The following is a 23,174-nucleotide window of genomic DNA, read 5'->3' on the forward strand; positions in this document are numbered from 1 at the left end:
CAACAGATTAATAGGTATTCTTTGGGGAGATGAGTTTCCTGATCAAATACGAATGGGAAACAGGGCGTGTTCTCAGAACCTTTAAAGAAATAACTTCCAAATTATTGGTGCTGGAAACATGTCTGAGAAATTGTGGGGGTTTTCCTCTCCCAGGTTCTGTGAATTTCTTCTTTATAGATTGTTTTGCTATCAGCAAAGCTTATCAATGATGACCTAGAAGGTTCTTGCAAAAGATCGTGTAATCGGGAGAAGAGAACAGATACAAAAGGATTTGTATTTGTATTTTGCACACTAGCTCACATTCCTTTCGATCAGATGGGATGGTTTGAATGGTGGAGAGGTGATTCATTAGAAAGATAAAGGATTCTTAGAGGTGATCAAGAAATGAAACAAGCATAATTTTCCCTATGGCTCTCCCAAAGGGTAAAAGAATGAGTATGTTCCATTTTTGCTTTTATTAAACAAATAGCAGTAGCATCTAGAGTATAAGTAATAAGCAATTGCAAGTAATTCTTTGCAAATATCTAGCAATAGGATTCACGTTTATAGCATTAGGGTGTATTTCCCATTCCTCCCCTGCAGTGTTAGATTTTCATAACTTGTAGTGGCTGAAAATAGAACTAGGAAAAGCTATAGTAAATCTGTAGGTCACCGCCCTGTTGTGCCTGTGGAAAGAAAGCAGCTCTGTGGGGAAGGAGGAGGATGGCCACGAAGTCCTAATAGGCCATTTCAGTCTTCTCCCTATGATTGTCCTCAATCACTTGGCAATCACGATGCAATTAGGAGCACCCTGAACGAAGACACTCACATGCTTAGATTTGCCATTAGCAACATTGACAGGAAGCTTCGAGGTGGCTGCGGAGCTGATGGGTCTTGAGAGCCTTGAATTAGAAGTCTGCCTGTCCTTATGACATGCTGAAATGGCCCAGCTCCTTCTGCAGAAGGATTCTCAGGCAAGAATTGGAACTGTACACATGTGAACACCGAAATTGTTTCTTCTCTGTGTTTCTTTTCTTATTCCACAATTTATTACATGCAAGTGTGGTAAGTCATGGTTGTTGTCTGTAACTATGGTAATGGTTTGTACTAATACAGAAGTTCAGCACACCCTGAGGAACAGGATTTGTACAGTGACTTTCAGAACTCCTCCCTTCCCCAGACCTGCATCCCCACCATGCTGAGCCAATGTTGGGTGAAACAGACATTTCTAAGACGTAATACCCCATTGGCCCTTTCGATTTCATGATCCAGTGGGAATTGGGAAGTCAGGTCAAGGTTTCTTTGAGACCGTGTTTCAAGATTGCTCTCCCAAGTTTCATTAGATCACCCCTTGTGTCTGCCAGGGTACTCAGTGAGGTCATGCACAGACTTGTCCCTAACACACAGATCCAAATTGGCTACCAGTGCTTAAGTTCTGGATGGAACTCAGGCAGTTATATGTGTATGTATTTCCTTTCTGAGCAAAATTGGCCATCTTTCCCCACCCTGGGAAAAGAACAGCCAAGGGAAAAAAAAAAAGCAGAATCTTAAGATTCCAAATAAATGTTATCCTCAAAGGCATTTACATTGAGACCTCATCCTCAGATTTTTATTGACGAATATACTTTAAACATGTAAAATCAAAAATGAAAGCGTTGTGTTTCACTTGGAAGAAATAAGCACATAAAATATTTGGAAAAACACACCTGGTATCACTACAGATTAAAATTAGACATCATACTGTGATGGAAGAGTATCCTTTAAATTTTTTAAGGCAAGGGTTTCTCTAAAAGTTCTCATAAACATCTGAGAAGTGTGGGAGTATCTTATACTCGTGGGAGACATTGTTAGTCATCACATTATTAATCACTCTCCAAACTCATCATGCAGGAAACTGGCTGGCTGGAAGGAACAGTGCTAAAATTAACAAGAGCACTGTCATTCATCAGAAGGACCTCGCTTTGTTGTTTTTTTTTTTTTAACTAAGATGGCTTGCCCAGTTTAAATTCATGGTTTCCCCATTTCTCCCCACCCCTATTTTTGTAGATTGATGAATGATCTTCCTCCATTCCTTTCCGTCCCTTCTTTATGTCTCACATACTCAGAAGAATAAGAAGACACAGCAGCAAAGGGCAGATGACCCACGTAATACTCTCAAGGGTGCACAGGACTGCTGGGACCAGCCATGTTTCCTGCTACATGCTTACTGAGCAGAGTTTCTCTGCCCAGCATTTAGTGAAAGGTGAAAAAAGTATAGTATTTGATGTACTTATTCACCTTTCTCAGTTAAACAGCACAAGGTCTCCTCATTTGTAATTTATCAAACTTTGGGCACAGAAAGCAAATGAGGTTACAACTATCTCCTTTCAGAGATGGATGCCCCAGGCAAGCCTTTCAGATACTCAAGTCCACTCGGTAATTAAGGACCTCATTCTAAAGGAGTAAACTTGCTCCCTGGTTTACTTTGAAAAATGGAAATGAATGAGGGTACAAAATCTTAGGAACAGAGAGGCAAGGCCAGCTTCCATTTTGATATGTAAGAACAATATTTGAATTAGTGAAGGACTTAAAAGTTAAATATGAAACTGAGGAACCGGGTGACTGAACTGTGCAGTAAATTGTGTAATAAATGAATCCTTCTCATAATATTGATCTCCTTCACCTTGTTGATGAATGCACGTCAGTGTATCAGGACCCCTCACTCCAAGCTCCCTGCTGTGGATGAGAATGTTCAGGATGCAGAGGCTTGGGTAAATATCACTGATGGCGTATTTCTGGTTTGGGGCTCATTCTATTGTCTTTGGTGATCCTGGAACAATAATTGCAGAGAATTCGCCCCTTCCGCTACATCACTCTTTCTCATGTATTTAATCATTTCAATCTTGCTGTCAGGTCTTTTCTAAACCGTGTGCATAATTGGATACATGTACCACAACAAATGATCCACTTTGACACCTGCCATTTTGGAAAACAAGTGAAAGTAAAGAAACAAGGATATTATGATAGACAGATGTATTTATTTTGACAAGTGTGATTTGTTTTTAATTATTAATGTTTCACAGTATACTAGTAACTGTCTTGTAGGATATTTGGTAAAAACAACATCTGATAATGTGTCATTACCACATTAGCATACCTCCATGCAATTAAGGATCTAGCCAGAACAGGGGTTGACTTTCATTTTTAGTGAGAGTTACCGTGAAGCAACAGTAAAATATGAATATGAGAATTCATAATAATACTGAATTTATGTTAAGCTTTTCATCAGCAATTTGAAAAACCTTTCATTGTTTCTACCACAGTGAAATCCTGAAGCCTTATTACAAAAATCTCTAATGATACAGAATTCTGTAATTGTTTCAGTCATCCATGTCTCTAAGTTTTTAACATGTGGAATTTTTTTTTTGTAAAGAAATGTGTATACTTTGTCTTTTGGAAATTTATAACAGAATGTATTCTTAGTTCTAACAGATTGAGCTGTGAGAACAAAGCTGGAAAGGACTAGGATTCATCTTTTTTGTTTGGGTGATGGTTAGGGAAAGCTGAAGGAGCATGGGTCGTTTCTCAGTAGTGTTTGTCTCACCCTGTTTCACTCAACAACAAAAACTTCCCCATTTAGCGTGCATCATCTCTGTTTAAATGTTCTGGCACTGGGTTTTCCTTGACAAACTCTAAATAGTGAGAAGAAAGATATGGAAGGAAAGATTCTGCCCCTCCCCCATCCTGCCACCCTCTCAGAGACTAAAAAATTTGATTTTCCTTTAATTTATACTCAGCAGTGTCAGCTCTGTCAGAGGAAAGGGCATCCCTGCTGACAGTAATCATTATAACTCCAGGAGACCAGCAGAGATAAATATACTATAAGCCATCTTCTGAGTGGGTCATTCTTGTCCTGATACTTTTGAGGTCCAGGTACTTTGCAGAAGGATTTCCTCCATCAGACGAGTTTCTCACTGATGTCCAAAGATGTGCTTGTTTGTGATCATTTCATGGAAAAATATTAATATATTATACCTTCAAATATGCCAATTGTGTTTATTGAAGGACTCGTTTTCTTAAGCGAAAAATTTATGCTAATATTCAGCAAGTAGGATCTCCATAAATTAAAGATATATAAAAACAGAAATCTAGAAACATTTAACACCATGTGTAAATTCAATTGACATTTTGCTCTGATCTCTCATGACTGGGCTGAATATTTGCAGAATTAATTGAAAATTGAATATATATTTGATACGTATATCAAATTCAAATGCATGAAGTATCTAAGTTTTTGGTTGTTTTTTGCAATTAGGAAGCAATTCCTCAATCCTAGAAAAGGCAAAACAAATAGCACCAAGCAAACATCTGCTGGTGGGATTAAATTATGTTGGTTTTCATTGCTGCTTTGAATATTGTTGTTTTTCTTCCCCTTTGTTCTCTGAGTTTGGCCTACTGTAATCTTTATAAAATTTACTTAGGTAGCACTTTCTTTATCGTGTCCCTAGATTGCAGAGAAACACGTGAGGAATCACTCAACCTTGTTTAACTAGAATGAGCATTTGCACTGTGACTGTGGAACATGGTTCCGGTAATGAATATCTTCCCCGAAAAGAATGTTTTTATTGTATTTTCTACTGTATTGCCTTCATTGCATTTGGAGATAAAATTTAAGCAACTGAATCTACAAATACACTTTAATGTAGTTTATACGATTCTGCCAGGATACTTTTTTTTTCCCTTCATTTTGCATGGGTAGGTTTTTTTTCCATTTTATATACATCAGTCAGATAAATCCTATGATGTATCATATAAATTAATGTTTTGAAAGTGTTGGAATAACATAGGGGAAAAAGGAGAGTAACATCAAAATGAAAAGTTGTTATATGGGCATGATATGATGATGGGTAAGTTCTATTTCCCCTTTTGAATTTTTTTGTACCTTATCAAAATTTACCATTGACAATGAAGTATTTTTATAATCAAAAAAGAAAAAAAGAGAACCTTGTTTTAGAAAGAATGGACGTCAGATCAGTGAAGATCAGGCTGCCAGCAACTGCTTGCAGAATCCCTGCTGTGTACCTTTCACCAGTCATCTCCGTGGTCCAGATTCAAGCCTGATATAATTAGAGGGTGGCTTCCCACTGCTTTTGGAATCTGCTCTTTCAACCAGGCATAAAAACATTTCCACAGCTGGGGTCCCTGAAATGTCAACTGACATCAACTGACATCATTTTTGCCAAGATAATCCCTGATGTGATATCATCTTTCGATGAAGATGTCTCTGGTGTGAGAGTCTTCTTTCCAGAGTCTCATGAGACGGTTTTTATGGGGGTTTTTTGGGGTTTGTTTTTTTTTTTTTTAGTCCTATGGGAGTCTTAGGGTTTTTAACCTTCTGTGTTTTTTTGTCCTCTCTGGGTGCTGATGTCAGCAAAGACTATGAAAGGCTGGTTATTTCCCCTGTTTAAGAAATTTCGTTGATCTCTCTGAGTGTGCTTTTTATTTTTGCTTTCATTACTAACTAATTCAATAAATGGCCTTACTCTGGCTTCAAACAAGGAGTTGCACAGTGTGCATTTGCACCAGCTCACTGGGATGTGCATGTGTATATTTTGAGAAGATGGCTTTACATAAAAATGTTTTCCAGAGAGTCCTCAAAGGGTACAGAGTCGTCTGTACTCTGTCCATAAGAACAGGGCCCATTCCCATTTCTTCTTTCCTGTTGGCTGTCACAGCTCTGGGCCCTTGTTCCTCATCTCCCCATTGCGGGGCTGGCCTCCCCTCTCCTGTGCACCAGGCTGTTTGCAAAGCAGATGAGGACTGAAATGCAGTCTCCCTCGGTGCCCCCAAAAGCCACACTCTCCCTCTGTGTTTGAAGTGGGAATAACCTCTTTTTTGTGATCAAATTACAGATGAAGTGATCTGGGGATCACAAGTCTTTTTTATTTGATTCAAAATGCTCAATTTAGTGAATGTAGTAAAATACAGGGAAGTCCTCATTATGTAGCTCCTATAGATGAGAAATAAATCCCAAGCCAGAAAAAAAAAAAAGCCCATAGGATCCTCAAATAAGCATGGAGACATTAACTAGGATGCTGTTGAGAACACGTGCCCCAGGTTTCTTGTTCAGATTGATCCCCAGTTACATTTGCCTCCCTTTCCCTCTGCCCTTCCCCCATCCATCAAGCTTCACCACCAGATTACTTGCAATTCTCACTCCTAAGCCTTTGGTCATATAGATCTTTCCTGGAATATCCTTTGTCCCCATTTTTTCAAGGTTCAGATGATATGTCGTTCCCAGTAGGCAAAACCTTCTATAGCCCATCTGGGTAGATATCACCCTCCTCACCATGAGCTATCTGGTTACTAAAGCCTTTATTAAAAGTCTACAAATAATAAATGCTGGGGAGGTTGTGGAGAAAAGGGAACCCTTCTATACTGCTGGTGGGAATGTAAGTTGGTACAGCCACTATGGAGAATAGTATGGAGGTTCTCCAAAAACTGAAAGTAGAGTTACCATGTGATCCAGCAATCCCACTGCTGGGCATATATCTGGAAAAGATGAAAACTCTAATTCAAAAGGATTGATGCACCCCAATGTTCATAGCAACACTATTTACAATAGCCAAGACACGGTAGCAACCTAAATGTTCTTCGACAGATGACTGAATATAGAAGATGTCACACACACACACACACACACACACACACACACACACACACACACACTGGAATACTACTCAGCCATAAAAAAGGATGAAATAATGCCATTTGCAGCAACATGGATGGACTTATAGATTATCATACTAAGGGAAGTAAGTCAGACAGAGAAAGACAAGTATCATATGCTATCCCTTATATGTGGAACCAAAAAAAAATGATAACAACTGAACTTATTTAAGAAACAGAAACAGACTCACAGACATAGAAAACAAGTTTATGATTACCAAAGGGGAAAGAGGGGGAGGGATAAATTAGGAGTTTGGGATTAACAGATACATATTACTATATATAAAATAGATAAACAACAAGGCCCTGCTGTATAGCACAAGGAACTATATTCAATATATTATAATCATCTATAATGGAAAAGAATCTGAAAAAGAACAGATATATATATGTATATGTATAACTGAATCACTTTGCTGTACTCCTGAAATTAACACAACATTGTAAGTCAACTATAGTTCAATTTTTTTTTTAAAAGCCTTTTTTGAATTTGGTCTATGAAAGTGATTGTGGACATATTTACTGTCTCTGTTACATTATTAGGGTTTTTAGAGAGTAAGGACTGTGTCTAACTCATTTTTTGTTTTCTCACAGTTTATTGTTCAGAGTTTTGCACATAATAGGCACTAAGTAAGGGGGTTATTGTTATTGTTTAATTTGAATTCTCAACATTTATTTATTTTTATGGTGAGGTGTTGATTAGAGAAAGGAAGAGAGGTATTAAAAAGTAATTTGCAGGAATTGGTAATAATCACATCTAACAATTTGCATGGTGATTTGCAATTTTACAAGAAGGCGTTGGCATGTAATAATAGGGAAGATGTAGTGGCAAAGCCTGGTCTGGAACATCTTTATGACAAAATCTAAAAGAGCTAAGAAAAAACTGGGAGTGAGCAGTTTGGTCTCGTCTGCATCTTCTGTGTGAGCAAGGAAGGCAGCAGGTGTTCTGTATGCTGGGAAACACCAGCTCGGATTCCTGTCTGTTTTTTGGGTTTTGTTTTGTTTTTTTGGATAAATTTTTTTTTTGACATAGAAGAAGTTTGGTGGTTGACAGGTAGCTGATGTTTTTATGACTTAGAGTTACAGTTCAGGCTCTCTGAACATTATACATTATATAATGTAAATGTGCACCAACAGATGTATATGTAATTGTTATCAAAATTAAGCTTAGTCACTAAAAGAAGATTCGCTACCAGGACTTTCTTCTGTATTTTCTTCACCTTCACCATCAGGCTCTGGAGCATCTGACCTCTCAAGGTCTGGGTCTAGTCCTTCTGATATCATTTTATTTCTTATTGCCATCACCGGAACACCGACTTCAACTGTTTTGAGATACCTGGCGTATCTTGGATCCTTGGCGACAGTTAAGATATTTTCTGGTGTTACTTTACTTTCCTGTGGTCCAGAGTCGTGTAAACTCTTCTGCTGTGATCACTCCAAAGTGATCACAGACTGAGATTGATTTGTGATACCGTCTAGGTATCACTTATAGGGGCTGACTTCAAATGTGACATCATCTAGGCCTGGAATAGATGACAACTTTGCATCTAAAATACTGAGAGTTGTTTCAGTTTGCTGCAGACAAAGAGAAAGGTCTGCCAGTTTCTCTTCACAACCAGTAGAAAAGTGGTTGAAGAACTGTACAGTGTGTATGTACCACAGATTGGTTGAGAAATGCCACCGTTCTTTTCTGTCGAATCGCTGGCCCCTTGGTCAGGTGAATGCCTGACCCCGTGAGAGGAAGCCCATCCTCATCCATCTCCCATCTGTTTTTATTATGATAATCTGAGGGCTCTTTTCAAGGCTGTTTTCTGCCACTCTGTGCCTGGGGGAGGTGATGAGCAACTTTACCCAATAGGATACAGCTGAGCTTTTCCTACAGCTTCTGGAATTATGCAAGTTTTTCTTATTTCCTTCTTTTTTCTTTCCTCTTCCTGTTCTCCTTTTCTGTAAAAAAAAAAAAAAAAGAAACCTTTAAATATTGTAGTTAAAAAAAAAAAGGAAAAGGTAATGATAAAACTGAAAATTAAACATTTAATTTTGAATTCTGTACTTGTAATTTTTCTTCCTTACAAAACACTGGCTGATAAAATTAAAATTTCAACTTAAATATGAAATGAGAAAAATATACTTGCCATAGGCTTTTCTTCTTTGGTAGACTGGTTTAAAATATTTTAAATATGGCCTTATGAAAATATGTCTAGTGGGGAGGGTATGGCTCAAGCGGTAGAGCGCATGGTTAGCATGCACAAGGTCCTAAGTTCAATCCCCAGTACCTCCATTAAAAAATTTAAATAAATAAATCTAAAAAGAAAATATGTCTAGTTACAAATGGATGCAAACATTTCTGCCCTAAGCAAAAATCTCAAACTTACACTGGAATGTATGAAGTAAGATGTGAACGTCTGCCTTCATGCTACTCCAATCTCACTCTCCTTTTCAAAAGGAACTTTTGTTAAACATTTTATGTATATTCTTGCAAACGTTTTCATATGCACATATGTACATACATGTATAGATTAGAAAGAACTTGTGTCATACTATTCATAATGTGCTGCAGCTGGATTTTTCCATGTGCAATATTAGGGATACAGAGGGAGATCTGTCTATATCTATACATAAGGCTCTGTCTACTATGTTGTTTTTATGGCTACATAGTTTATAATCTCTCCTATAATGAATGTCATTTAGGTAATTTCCAGGATTTTGTGTCAATAAATATTATTGTACATATTTCTTTTTTGCACATGCATGAATATATCTCCAGGATAGAGTTCTAGAAGTAGAATTTCTGGGTCAAGTTTTAAGCCCATTAACGTGTAGGTTTTCTGGCAAATTTCCCCAGAATGGCTGAGACAAGTTGCTTAAACAAATAGCACAGTGTCTCCATGTATCTTCCAGAATTTATTGTTACTTTTTTTCTTGATATTTTCAACAAGCTGGGTAACAAGTAGCTCATCACTTAATTGTTGTTTCTCTTATTGTCAGAGAAATTTAGCATCTTCTCACATATCCATCAGATTGTTGGAGTGTGAATTGCTTACCTTTTTTCTATAGCTGTTTATCTCCTGGTTTATTCTAGCTCTACTATCGTATTTTAAAAATTATTGGAAACTTATAGTATATTTTATATCTAGCAGAGCAAGTCCCTTTTTGTTTCCTTTTTCAGAATTTTCTTAGCTGATTTTGTACATTTCCTTTTCCAGATAGATTTTAGAATCAATTGAGTAAGTTCCATAGAAAATTCAATTGAGGATTTTGTTATAGTCTGCACTAAATCTATAAATTAATTTTAGTAGAGTTTACAGGTTTATAATATTGAGTTTTCCAACCAGGAATGTGGTTAACCTCTCTACTTACGTGTTTTCGTTTGTAGCTTTCTATAAAATGTTATAGCTCGTGTATATTTGCTATTTGTCTTATTGCTAGTATTTAATATTTTTTGTCACCATCAGGAATAGAAAATTTTCACATTATATGTTCTAATGATTTTGAAAGATACATAAGAAAGCTATTGTTTTTTTTTATGTTATTCTAGATACTCTCATTAATTTTAGCAGATTTTTCCATGGGTTTTCTTGGATTAAGGAATTCTTGTTTTAATTACAAAGTATTACCTGTTGTAGTAAAATTTGCACAGTCTAAATTCATAAAGTAAAAAGAGAAAATGCTTTTCCATCACATAGTTAAATAAATCAATAGCAAATAACACTGAAAAGCTTGTAATGAAAAAAAATCAATCTCTTTATCACAACCCTTTCCACCCTCATCTGTCTCCCCAAGAAGCTACTACTTAAGTAGTTAAGCAATTTTTGATTATTTTTTTTCCTAGCACTTTTCTTCATATTTCTCAATGTTCTGATTATATGGCTCTTTCTTAACATATCAACTTCTATAGATTTTTCTTGGGGAAAGATTAACTTTTTTGTTCACTCCTTTGCTCCTTCATGTTTTTTGTTTCAGTTTTTTTAAGGTGAGTAATACCTTTGCTTCTTCTCTTCCTACAGTTATGTCACTTTTTAAAAATTATCGTTTCATTAGCTAGAACTCTCCAAATAATGTTACACAGTAACCATAATATTTTTATCTTGTCCCTGACTTTAATGGAGCTACCTTGAATGTTAACTAATTATTTAGAAGTCTACATGAAAAACAGAATAAAGGGGAAAAAATTAAAATCTCAAACATCAATTCCTCAGTGATGGGATTGCAAAGAAGCTCACGCATATCTAAGGCTCTGTCTGCAGAGCCCTGGGTAAAATCTCTTACTGCTTGAAACATCTGCAGTGGATTCTGCTTTCCTGACCAAACCCCAGCAGATACAGTGCCATTCTCTCATCTTTTAATGTCCTGGTGGATAGCTAGTTTGTGCTCTGTAAAGGAGTTAACCTGCCTTATTAAAGCAAATATATATATATTTACACCCAAGATTTTAGCAAAAGAAGGATAATTTATAAGTTAAGAGGGACAGCTGGACAAAAACAAATGCCTACTCTCTTCTTGCTGTTTCATCTTTCTTTTTGGGTCTCAAGTTACATTTTCTCTTCCATCACCATGCCTGATTCTTGCAATAATGTATTATCATCCTTTGAAGCCAAGAATAGCATATGTGATAATAGTAACCCTTGCTCAAGGCAGACATTAATAATTGATCACAGCAGTCTTGCCTGCTGATGGCCGATTTGGTCTGCTCTCTTCTGTGTCCAGTGGTCTGGCCAGCCACTGCTAACCGATTGAAATTGGCATGTAAAAATAACCCATGTATTGGCCACAGATTTGACAAAAACACCTCGAAGACTTAGAAACCACAATGTTTATATAAAAACAATTCTATTTAGAGAGTAATATGGGGATCATACATCAAACATTTTTTTTCTCTTGGGTTTTATGGATAATTTGTCATTCTAACAAGGAGACTAAATGCTTTATTTATGACCAAAGCATGATTCCAGCCTACGTTCATGGGCTTCCTTTAAAATTATAACCACAAGTTCTGAAATGCAAGAGGCCCAACCTGAAGATGTTCCCTCTGCTTCACTGTTGAGGTCATCTGGCCAAGTGAGTTTCTGAGACACACCCACACTCTACAATGGGACTATTTCCCCAATATAATTGACAGATATTCTAGAGATAGTTTTACCCGTCAGTGAGGTCATCTCAGTAGGATCAAATCCTTCTTTGTTCTTTGTTATGGGTCACTTTAACTTCTTCTACGAGGATTTTGTATGTGTGAAAAATTGTCAGTTGGTCTCTAGCTTATGATTTATTTCAGTTGAGACTTACACATGACATATGTCGTTAAGGTCTCACATTTAAACTTGCTGCCTTTAATACAGTATTGTAGCCATTTACTGGTTCAATAATCTCATTTAATTATAGATTTTGGGATATTTTTGTACAAGGAGAAAACTGTAATACCCTCCCAAATCTATTTAAAATGTACTGACAGTGATTTTCCATTAATGTAGTCCTGCGGAGAATCACTATAGTTCAAGGATAATGCATTGCATGAAACTTTTGATCATTTACATTAATAAAATGCCATGCAAAAGAAATAAACTTCCTTTGCATTTTATTAGACACATAAATATGTTGGAGAAGGCCAGGAATTTAGTTTTAAGATTCAATATATCAACACCAAGGACAGTTACCTTTTAACTGTTTATTTTACAATGAGTGCTGAAAGCATGCAGTGGGTTGCTTTTATGGTAATTGAAGTTTGTCACCTTTCACTCAGTTGCCTATTTGTAATGTTACCTCTGAGAAAAGGCATGTGAAAATGTGAAATTTACCCAGACAGGCATAAGCAGAGCATGCTGGAATTTTAATTCAAACGTCATTTTTTTCAGCCCTTACAAACCATTCTGGAAGCTGAAGGCACAAACATCCATAAGAAACAGCCTCTGCCCTCACAGAATTCACAGTCTGACTTTGATATTAGCGATGAACACCAAGATATTAGCGATGAACACTGATCTTGTCATTCTCCAGCTGCAGGCTCACTTCCTCAGCTCCTTCAATGTTTGCTCAGAGGTCACCTACTCAGTGCAACCTCCTTAGATCACCCCATGTTAATACGGCAATTTCCCTCCCAATTCTCAGCACCCCTTTTCCTTCCATCCTGGTTTATAGCATGCATTAACAAAATATGTAACTAATAAATAACATACTGTATATATTTTTTAACCTACCCTCTTGTTTGTTATCAGTTTCTTCCCACTGAATCCCATAGCAGGGATTTTCATCTGTTCTGTTTATTGATGCACCTCTAGAACCTATACAGTGCTTGACACACAGTAGGCACTCAAGAACACTAGTAGGGATGAATAATCCTAAGAGAGCCGGGAAAGGGATTTAAAGAGAAAGTAGCATCTGAGCTAGACCAAAGAAAGGATAGATATTTCCGGGGGGGGATACGGCCTTCCAGAAGAGGGGTGACCAGGAGGAAAGGCACAACATGCCTAGAGAGCTCAGAGTGGCTGGGGATGGCGCGGGAGCCGGGCTGAGGGAGTGGAAGGATGCAGGAAGGGTGCAGGAAGGTAGGAGATACAAGAAGCTGGGGCCAGATGGCGAAGGGCCTGATGAAAATTAAAATTAGCACATAGATGGGCTTGCTTTGCTAAATCAAAAGGAGGATTTTCCTCCTTAAAGACTGTGGCTGTTTTCCTGATTTTTATGACTTCAGTTATAAACCAAATCTCCAAAGCTACTAACGATGTCAGCCTTTTGGTTCAGAAAGCTAGCTCTCCCCATTTTTGTGATTTTGTGATTTTTGAGGTCATATTAACAACACTGAATCTGTGCTGAAGTTCAGCAACAGAGAGTGATGACAGGAGAGCAGTATGACTGTGGACAGTCAAGTGTGATTAGCCAGGGCTATTTCAGAGTCTGTGAACGGGGCAGTGTCGAAGCGTGCATGACCAGTGTGAGATGGACCTGACTCTCCTTGTGTCAGAGCAGCTGAGAAACCTGGGGAGGGATGGGGTGTTGGAGGAGTGATCCTCTCGAATGGTAAGGGAGGATCTGAGAATGATGGCAGAGCCAGCCTTGAAGTTGGTAAATAAGGTGGGGGGAAGGGGAGAGAGTGGTGCCCTGGAGGCCACGAACTTCCATGAAGGTGCAGTCCGGTGAACTGGGAAAGCAATGAATGGAAGCAGCAATGAGCAGCAAGACAGCAGGGGAGCTGGACCGTCTTGGCCCCTGGTCCTGATGTTGGCGAAGGAGCAGCTGTTGTAGGAAGATTGAGAATAAGGTTTTTGAGCTTGAGGAAAACTAAGTTACATTTAACATGAGAAAATAGAAGAAAATTCTGATTGATTCTGTGGTTAGTGTTGTAACACAGAGAATGAGCTTAAAAATCCCAGAGAGGATGAAGCGCTCAGAGTGGCAGAGATGGGACGGGCAGTGGAAGAGTCTGAGTCAGGATGACATCAGGGAGGTGGCCCAGTGATGGTCAGTGGCCCAAGGAGAAGCAGGGGTCTGGGGGCCAGACAACAGGGACGGCAGCACTCAGAGGAACTGAGAGGACAGAGGGGCTGTGGGAGGTGGGTCATAGCTAACAGAGAGTGTCATAAATGATCACCTTATGGGCCCAACTGAAAAGTGAGCAAGTGAGCCATTCCAGGCTAGGCTACTTCCCAGTAATTGAAACACTCCTGGTGTATCCCCAGTGTCGTCTTACATTACCCTGAAAATAGCTGCTCCATTTAGGGTTGCAGTTAACAGAGTTTATGCAGAAAAGATGAAGAATGGTACAATCTGTTCTCATCCTACATCTTTGGTTAAGGGCATTTAATCCACTGAAGGGTGAATGTGTAATTTATAGGAAATTATCATGGATATTTATAGATATATTTTACCCATTGGATTGTCTTTGTATTATTTTATATGCCTGACTTACAATTCTGAAAGAAGGCAAGGCAATTCTTATCTTTCCATGTGCACATTAAAGCACACATATTCATTTGTATTAAAATAACCTGCATGGCATTTGTTGTCTTGTTACTATTAAAAATAGATAATGGAGAATTTACAAAGAATAACAAAATTTGTTATTGCAAAGTACCACAGTCCCTCACTGTTACACCGTGAGAGCATCTTCATATTTTAAGGGATTTGCAATCATGTAAAATGTATTGGATTTGATAGACTCCCACCATAAAACAGCCGAATGCTTCTAAACAACCAACAAAGGGATTGCATTTTTTCTGCTTGGCAGATTAACTGCTGGTTTTGTTTCCTGCCAGATTGCTCGCTGTAACATGAGTAATAAATCAGGGTGATTTTCTTCCTTTTTAAGGTTTTTATTTTTATTTTTATTTTTTAAGCCCATCAAAGCTCTCTTCTAGTGGACAGAGAGATCCAGGACCTATCTGCACGTGTTCCTTAACCTTATCAACAATTTTATTCAGATTCAAGCACTTGAAGATGAAACTGGCATAAGAACATCCTGACTTAGGGCAAGAAGCATAAAAGGGTAGTTTGAGAAATGGGAGTTTGTGGAAGGGGGATTGATTGCATGGGTGTCTGAGCTTTTTTTGACTTTCAATGAAGTAGACTTGACCTATAGTAAACTGCACATATTTGAAGTGCACAATGGTATAAGTTTTTTTTTATTGAAGTATAGTTGATTTACAATATTGTATTAGTTTCAGCTATACAGCAAAATGATTTGGTTACACATATATATGTATCTGTCTATTGCAATTGCATAAATTTAACATAAGTATATACCCATGAAACTCACCACATTAAGATAATGGACCTATCCATCACCCACAAAAGTTTGTTGCTGCATGTATCAACATTTCATTGTTTTCTACAGATGAATATTATTCAGCAGTACTATTATTGTATACCATTGTATAGCTGGATACACATATACAATTGTATGGCTATATAAACACCTAAGTTTGCTTATCCATTTACCTGTTGATGGGCATTTGGATTGTTTGGCTATTACAAATAAAGCTGCTATGAACATTTATGTGCACATTTTTGTAAGACCTGATGCTTTCCTTTCTCTAGGAGTGGAATGGCTGAATCAAATAGTAGGGATATATATATAACTTTTTAAGAAACTGCTGGACTGTTTCCCAAAGTGATTGTGTCATTTTACATTCCTGCTGGCAGTGTTTGAGTTCCAGTTGCTTCATATCCTAGCCAACACTTGATATGGTCAGACGTTTTAATTGTAGAGACTCAGAAAGTTTTGTAGTAGAATCTCATTGGAGTTTTTATTTGTATTTCCTTAATGGTTAATGATATTGAGCATCTCTTCATTTGTGTATTTTCATTTGCATATACTCTTTGGTGAAATGTCTGTTCAAAAATTGTATTCATTTTTAACGTGGGTTGTTTGTTTTCACATCATTGAGTTTTGAGAGTCCTTTATGTAGTTTGGGTTAAAGTTCTGTATCATATAAGTGATTTGCAATTATTTTTCCCAGTCTGTAGCTTATCTCTTCACCATTCTCATAATAATGTATTTCTAAGAGCAGAGTTTTTTTTTTTTTCTTGGCTTTATATCTGTCTCTCCTATTAATTTATCAGTCATATGAGTACAGGGACTTTGTTTTGCTCACATCTATATTTCCAGCATTTGGAATAAATTAGGCACTTAGTACATCTTTGCTAAATAAATGAACTTTCTAATGGAATATTCTCACTTTATAGATGAGATCATAGTTTAACCAGTGTACTCAAGGAATCTGGATTCTAGTTTCTTTAATCAGTTGGTTAAAGTGAAGGTTTCAACTAATGTTAAATTTTTTTTTTAAATGCTTCAGTCTGATTTCTTACCTTAGTAAAGTCTGTGCATCAAACAATTACTTATTCTTCCTTTGATGATCAGGGTTTTTTCCCCCGTGTGTTATCTGAAGGTGAATTAGACCAAATGTACCCCCTACTCTGCATTCACCAACCCCAAATCCCCCATACCAGTGAGAACAGTGGCTTACGAAGATGATGAAATCAATTATGTAAAATTTAAACATTCTTACACTTTCTTTCTACAACTGAGTAGAAACCTGTTTATTGATACATTTGTTTCCGTTTATTGTTAGTTTATATCCTTGATTCATTTTTCTATTAGACTTACTAGAATTTTCTTTATTCATTTGAAATTTTTTATATAAGATACTAATCCTTTGTTTTATGTCTTATGAATATTTTCTTTCAGTGAGTTCTAACTTTTTAACTGTTTGGCTCTTTATAATTCTCACACAGTGAAATTCCAGTCTTTTCTAGTTTCTTTGTTTTGTGCCATTTTAAGAAATCTTTCCCAAGAAATATCATAAAGGCATTTTTTACACTCTTTTCTGATAGTTTTAAAGATTTTTTCAACTTATATATTTATTCTCTCAGAGCTTTATCTTTTTAATTTAAAAATTTTAATAATATATTTTATTAACCCAACATGTCCCAAGTATTATCATTTTAAAATGTAATCAACATATAATAATAATAACAATAATCATCATCATAATTTTTACCTTTTGTTCCCCCCTTCACCCATTTCTCCCACCCCTCCTCCCTTCTCTGGCAACCACCAATCTAATCTGTTCTGTGTATCTATGAGCTTGGGTTTTCTTGTTTGTTTGTTTTTTAGATTCTATATATAAGAGATCATACGGTATTTGTCTTTCTCTGTCTGACGTTTTTCACTTGGAATAATGCCCTCAAGGTTCATCCAAGTAGTCACAAATGGCAAGGTTTCCTTTATATATACATATACATATAAAACACCATAATTTCTCTATCCATTCATCCATTGATGGATGCTTAGGTCACTTCCATATCTTGGCTACTGTAAATAGTGCTGCAGTGAACATGGGAGGGTGCCTGTGTTTTTTCAAGTTAGTGTTTTTGTTTTCTCTGGCTAAATGCCCAGAAGTGGAATTGCTGGATAATATGAAAGTTCTATTTTTAATTTTTGAGGAACCTTCATATTGTTTTCCACACTGGCTGCACCAATTTACATTCCTACCAGCAGAACACAAGATTTCCCTTTTCTCCATATCCTCACCAACACTTGTTTGTTGTCTTTTTGATAACAGTCATTCTAACAGGGGTTAGGTGATATTTTGGTTGTTTTTAGTTCACCTGTTGATTAATTGTTTAAGCATCTTTTCATTTACCTGTTGGTCATCTGTATGTCTTCTTTGGAAAATGTCTATTCAGATCTTCAGTCCATTTTTTAATTGCATTGTTTGGAGCTTTTTTCGTTTTTTGTTTTTTGGGGGGTTTTGTTTGTTTTTGCTATTGAGTTGTATGAATCCTTTATATATTTTGGATATTGACCTCTTATCAGATACATGATTTGCAAATATTTTGTCCCATGAAGTATGTTGCCTTTTAATTTTGTTGATGGTTTCTTTTGCTGTGCAGAAGCTCTTTAGCTTGACGTAGTCCCATTTGTTCATTTTTGCTTTTGTTGCTTTTACTTTTTTTTTCTGAAAAGCTGCCTTTATTTTTAAAATTTTTTTATTTTTTTATTTTATTTTTTTAAACATTTTTTATTGAGTTATAGTCATTTTACAATGTGTCAAAATCCAGTGTAGAGCACAATTTTTCAGTTATACATGAACATACATATATTCATTGTCACATCCTCTTTCGCTGTGAGCCACCGCAAGATCTTGTATATATTTCCCTGTGCTAAAATGTAGAATAAACAAGATTGTATTGTTGCTTTTACTTATGATATCAGATTTAAAAAATCATTGCCATGACCTCTGTCAAGGAGCTTTCCCCCTGTTTTCTTCTAGAAGTTTTATAGTTTCAGGTCTTACATTCAAGATTTTAATCCATTTTAGTGAAATTTTTTTGGATGGTGTAAGATAAGTGTTCTAGTTTCATTCTTTTCATATGGGTCTCCAGTTTTTCCAGCACCATTTATGAAGAGACTCTCCTTTGACCACTGTATGTTCTTGGCTCCTTTGCTATAAACTAATCAACCACATATGCATGGGTTTATTTAGGGGTTCTCTATTCTGTTCCATTTAGGTATGTGTTCCTTTGTATGCCAATTACTTGTTTTAATTACTGTATCTTTGTACTATAGTTTGAAATTAGGGAGCATGATGCCCTCAGCTTTGTTTTTCTTTTTCAAGATTGCTTTGGCTTTTCAAGGTCTTTTGTGGTTCTATACAAATTTAGGATTGTTTGTTCTATTTCTGTGAAAATGCCATTGGAATTTTGATGAGGATTGCACTGAGTCTGTAGATTACTTTGGCTAGTATGGATATTTTAACAATATTAATTCTTCCAATCCATAAGCATGGAATATCTTTCCATTTATTTGGGTTTTCTTTAATTTCTTTCCTTAATGTCTTATAGTTTTCAGTATACAGGTCTTTCAGCTCCTTGGTTAAATTGAATCCTAAGTACTTAAGTCTTTTTGATGCAATTGTAAATGGGTTGTTTCTTAATTTCTCTTCCTGATAGTTCATTATTAGTGTGTAGAAATGAAAAAAAAACTTTCTGTGTATTGATTTTGTATCCTGCAACATTACTGAATTTGTTTATTAGTTCCAACAGTTTTTTGATGGAGTCTTTAAGAGTTTTCTATATATAATATCATGTCATCTGCAAATAGTAACAATTTTACTTCTTCCTTTCCAATTTAGGTGCGTTTTTCTTTCTCTTACCTAATTGCTTTGGCTAGGACTTCTAATACTGTGTTGAATAAAAGTGGCAAGAGTGGACGTCCTCATCTTGTTACTGATCAAGTATGATGTTAGCTGTGGAATTATAACATATGGCTTTTCAGAGTTCTTAATTAAGAGTTCTTAATTTTGATAAAGTCCAGTTTATCTTGCTGTTTTTGTTGTTGCTCATCCTTTTGGTGTCATATCTCTGAGTATCAGTATGTAGAATGGTGGCAGTTCCTTCCTCCGCTAGTGCGAGGATTAAATGGAACAATGCATATAAAGCATAGGTGTTTATTCGTGGTAGTTCTCTTTCCTTTCCCTTGTCCAATTCAGTGGAATCAAAAAGGAACCAGCCAAAGGGCTATTTTTTGTAGATAGTCAGATGTCTTTGCAAGTGTATCTACATGGTAACACATCTAAAGTAGCAGGAATGCAATTTTGGAAAGAGAGAAACTATTTTGGTTCCTTAGGAGATCAATCATTTATTGTCAAAAAGAATTCTCTTTCTTGATGCTACAGGGCTTTCTAGGAAATGGGCATGGTGAGTAATTTAATTCTCGGTTGAAATAGAACTGTCTGTGGGATAGGATGTGGCAAATTCATAGTAGGATGCTTCTGAGATTAAATGCAAGATCTTTAAATTTCCTTCTGCTTGGAAAACTAATGTGAAGAAGAGTGCTGTTTGGGGGAGGGGATTTGAAAGAAAATCCTGTTTCCTTGATAGTTGTACTTTGGCTGAAATTGCAAATTTGGGGCTTATGATAACTTTTTAGAGAAATTTAAAAGGATCTCTTTGTTTACAAAAAGTCCCATTCCACAGCCAAAAACGAATGGTGTACTTCTAATTAAAATGTTTCTGGATACATGTTAAAATATAAATAAACATAATATATCCACATAATCATAAGTGAGATACTTTGACTATTAGGAAAATGAGGGTTACCTATCTTTTGAAATCTAAATTGTGACTCTCCAAGTATGCAAACTAGTATCTGCATGAAACTTAACTTTGTGGCATTTCTCTCGGTGCATCTGTTACTTTTTTAAACAAAAAACTTTCTGGTTATTTAACTATATGTAAATTAATGCTGACTTGTGTTATACTTAATCCAAAGTACAAAAGTTAAAAAGGGAAAATGAATCACCACGTTGATAAATAGTTCTTTCTGATGGGGGGTTGTTAGTTATTTATTTTTCAGAGAAACTTTTATCGAACGTTTTGTGTGAAAAAAATGGAAATTTTTGAATAGTGATGAATAAAGGTACTTTTTCTACCTAACCCCAAATGACAGTTATACATTCATAAAATTATGAAGACTTTGTAAGTGGATAATCAGGTTTTTCTTATGGGCTTTTCAGCATATTCTTGTCTCTGTCGGACGTAGTCCACAGGAAGTCAGATTACTCCTGAAGCAACGCCCAGAGTGAGAAACTAGAATAAAAAGAAAGAGGTTCTAGAGGTTTGACTCCAGAGATCTCTTCTAGAAACACTCCTGTCAACACGTTCATGTCATTTTGTCATTAGTTTCTTGGTTCTAAAGATACACTGTTATGAGATTGCTAGAGGCGTTTAAAGTGGTATTTGTTTGTGTGAGTATTTAATAAAAAATTTTTCTTAAAATAATTATGACTTCTTTAAATCCTATTTCTAGAACAGCAAAGTATAGTGGAAATTTAGAATAAGACTTTGATCCAGTCTTTTCATTCTCCCCCTTTTAGTCTGTGTGGTTGGACAAAGCAATATAACTGCTCTGAACATTATGTTTCTTCTCTGAAAATGAGAGAATTGGTCTAGAACTCCAAGATGGTCTCCAAGACTCCTTCCGGCTCTCAGGCTTGTATAATTAAAGACGTATCTAAGTCTTCCCCAGAAGAACTCAACCACTCTTTTTCTAATTATTTTTTGATTTTATGCAATCACTAACTAATGGTGTCTGTCTTTTTTTCAGTTTATAAACATATATAATAAACATTTATTGATTTTTTTTTCCAGCTGTTCAGGTTTACTGAGAAAGTCTAGATTTGTCACCGATAAGAATGAGGCTTGAGTGTAAAGTAATGAAAATGTGTATTTCACAACCCCCAGTGTCTATGTGGCCAAATAAGTGTTGGGTTTTAATGCAGTCACTCCAGAAGCTACATGTGTACTCTCCTGAAGCTGTCATTATTCAGACAGTCTTGCAGCTCCTCTTTTGGAGTTGTCTTCAGGCAAGAAGTCACCTAAGCAACTATCTCCTTGTTTGATAGAGTATATCTCAATCTTGACCCTAAATAATATATTTTGGCCTGCTTGGTTGAGACTCTTTTTATTACTCTCACTTCTGAGTGACAGCACTGTCCAAAAATCAAGGCCACTATCACAGGAAGTTTTTCCAATCTAAGATTTTTTTTTTGCAGCTATTAAGCACTAAATAAATCTTGCTAAAGAGAATGTGCTGATGGCTCTGAAAATAATTTAGAGGGAATTCAAAACAATTGGATTTTAATCACTTGCAGCCTCATTGGAATAAATATATTATCTTTAAATACAAATAGGATGTATGTTATATACACACATATATAAACCATATATATGTGTATATATTTCACATACACATATGTGCATGCACATGCATGCACACCCCTTCAACTGCATACCAGATACTAAAACCTCATGATTTACCCACATTATGTCATTTGAATCTTGCAATAACTACTTGAGCGATTATTTGAAGAGGATGGTGACTTACTGAAATACGGCAATCTTATTAGGGTACTTGTATAAAAAGGAACTTTTCATACTTGAGAGCCAGACCAGACCTCATTTGTTTGTTCATGAAATTCTCTAGATGAGAATAGCTATAGATTTCTTTAGTGTATTTCATTTCAACCCTCCACAATCCTTATAATAAGTAGCTTCTCTGTAACTGATATCTTAAATTCATTATGATGCATTTAAATAGAAATGGTCTTTTTACTCTGGTCTCAAAACAAGGAACTGTTTACCATTACCCATAAAATTCCCTATAGTATGAGTTTTCTCTTGTTTCAGGGCTGCCTTCTGTCTGTTATTGGAGTCTTCATTTATTTAGCAGTTTTTTAAAATAGAGAGGGGTCTTCCATGTGTGGAGTCTTACCTTAGGCTGGATAAACACCAAGAAAGTCTTACATAACTATGTCATGCATAACTATGATATGTTCCTGGTTATTAAGTGACATCACCATTATGACACATGATCTCTATACTTATTTGCACAAGTGTGGGCCCAAGACCATCCTCTCTATGTATCCCATAGAGAGAGGGATACATAACAGCATGTAGCAAACGCTTTTAAGTTGTAATCAGCCAGGGATAGAAGTGCTGGCCCTGTGCTCCCCAAGTGGAATCACTGAATTTTTAGAGCACCTGCGATCTGGGTAGAATTCTGGAGGCCTTTTGTGTTTCTGACCCACCAGCAAATGTTTGCTGCTGACCAGTAATTGGAGTAACAGGTTAGGTTCATGAAAATACAGCTCAAATAATAAATATTTTAAAATGTATATATGGAGATTGGCCCAGAATAACTGCTGTTTTCTTTAGCACAGAATCTCCAAAAGTTTAGAATATCATCGATTTGAGGAGGGGGCTGAGGGGAAGGCAACAGAAAATCCTGTCGCCACTTACAAAAGCTTCATTTGGTTTTCAGTCAGTTGAAGGACTTTGCAGAGGATGGTACTTGTGAAATTGATCTCAATTAAAGCCAGCCCGAGAGTGCGCGCTCTCCCACAATAGCGCCGCGGGCCTGCGAGAGGCGTCTTGCCGTAATGTTCCGCTGTAATAGCAGCGGCACCTGTCTGGACCATCCTGGCACTTCC

The 23,174-nt window shown here is 36.5% G+C and overlaps 1 protein-coding gene and 1 pseudogene across 1 annotated transcript in view; one reads left to right on the forward strand and one right to left on the reverse strand.

The window, feature by feature from the left end:
* Nucleotides 1–23,174, forward strand: part of SAMD5 (sterile alpha motif domain containing 5) — a 413,981-nt gene that overhangs the window by 132,726 nt on the left and 258,081 nt on the right. The gene's annotated exons all lie outside the window — the stretch shown is intronic.
* LOC102534629 (WASH complex subunit 3 pseudogene) lies at nucleotides 7,164–23,025 on the reverse strand (annotated as a pseudogene).

This window comes from Vicugna pacos, chromosome 8 (genome assembly GCF_048564905.1).
Source record: "Vicugna pacos chromosome 8, VicPac4, whole genome shotgun sequence".
Classification (NCBI taxonomy): Eukaryota; Metazoa; Chordata; class Mammalia; order Artiodactyla; family Camelidae; genus Vicugna; species Vicugna pacos.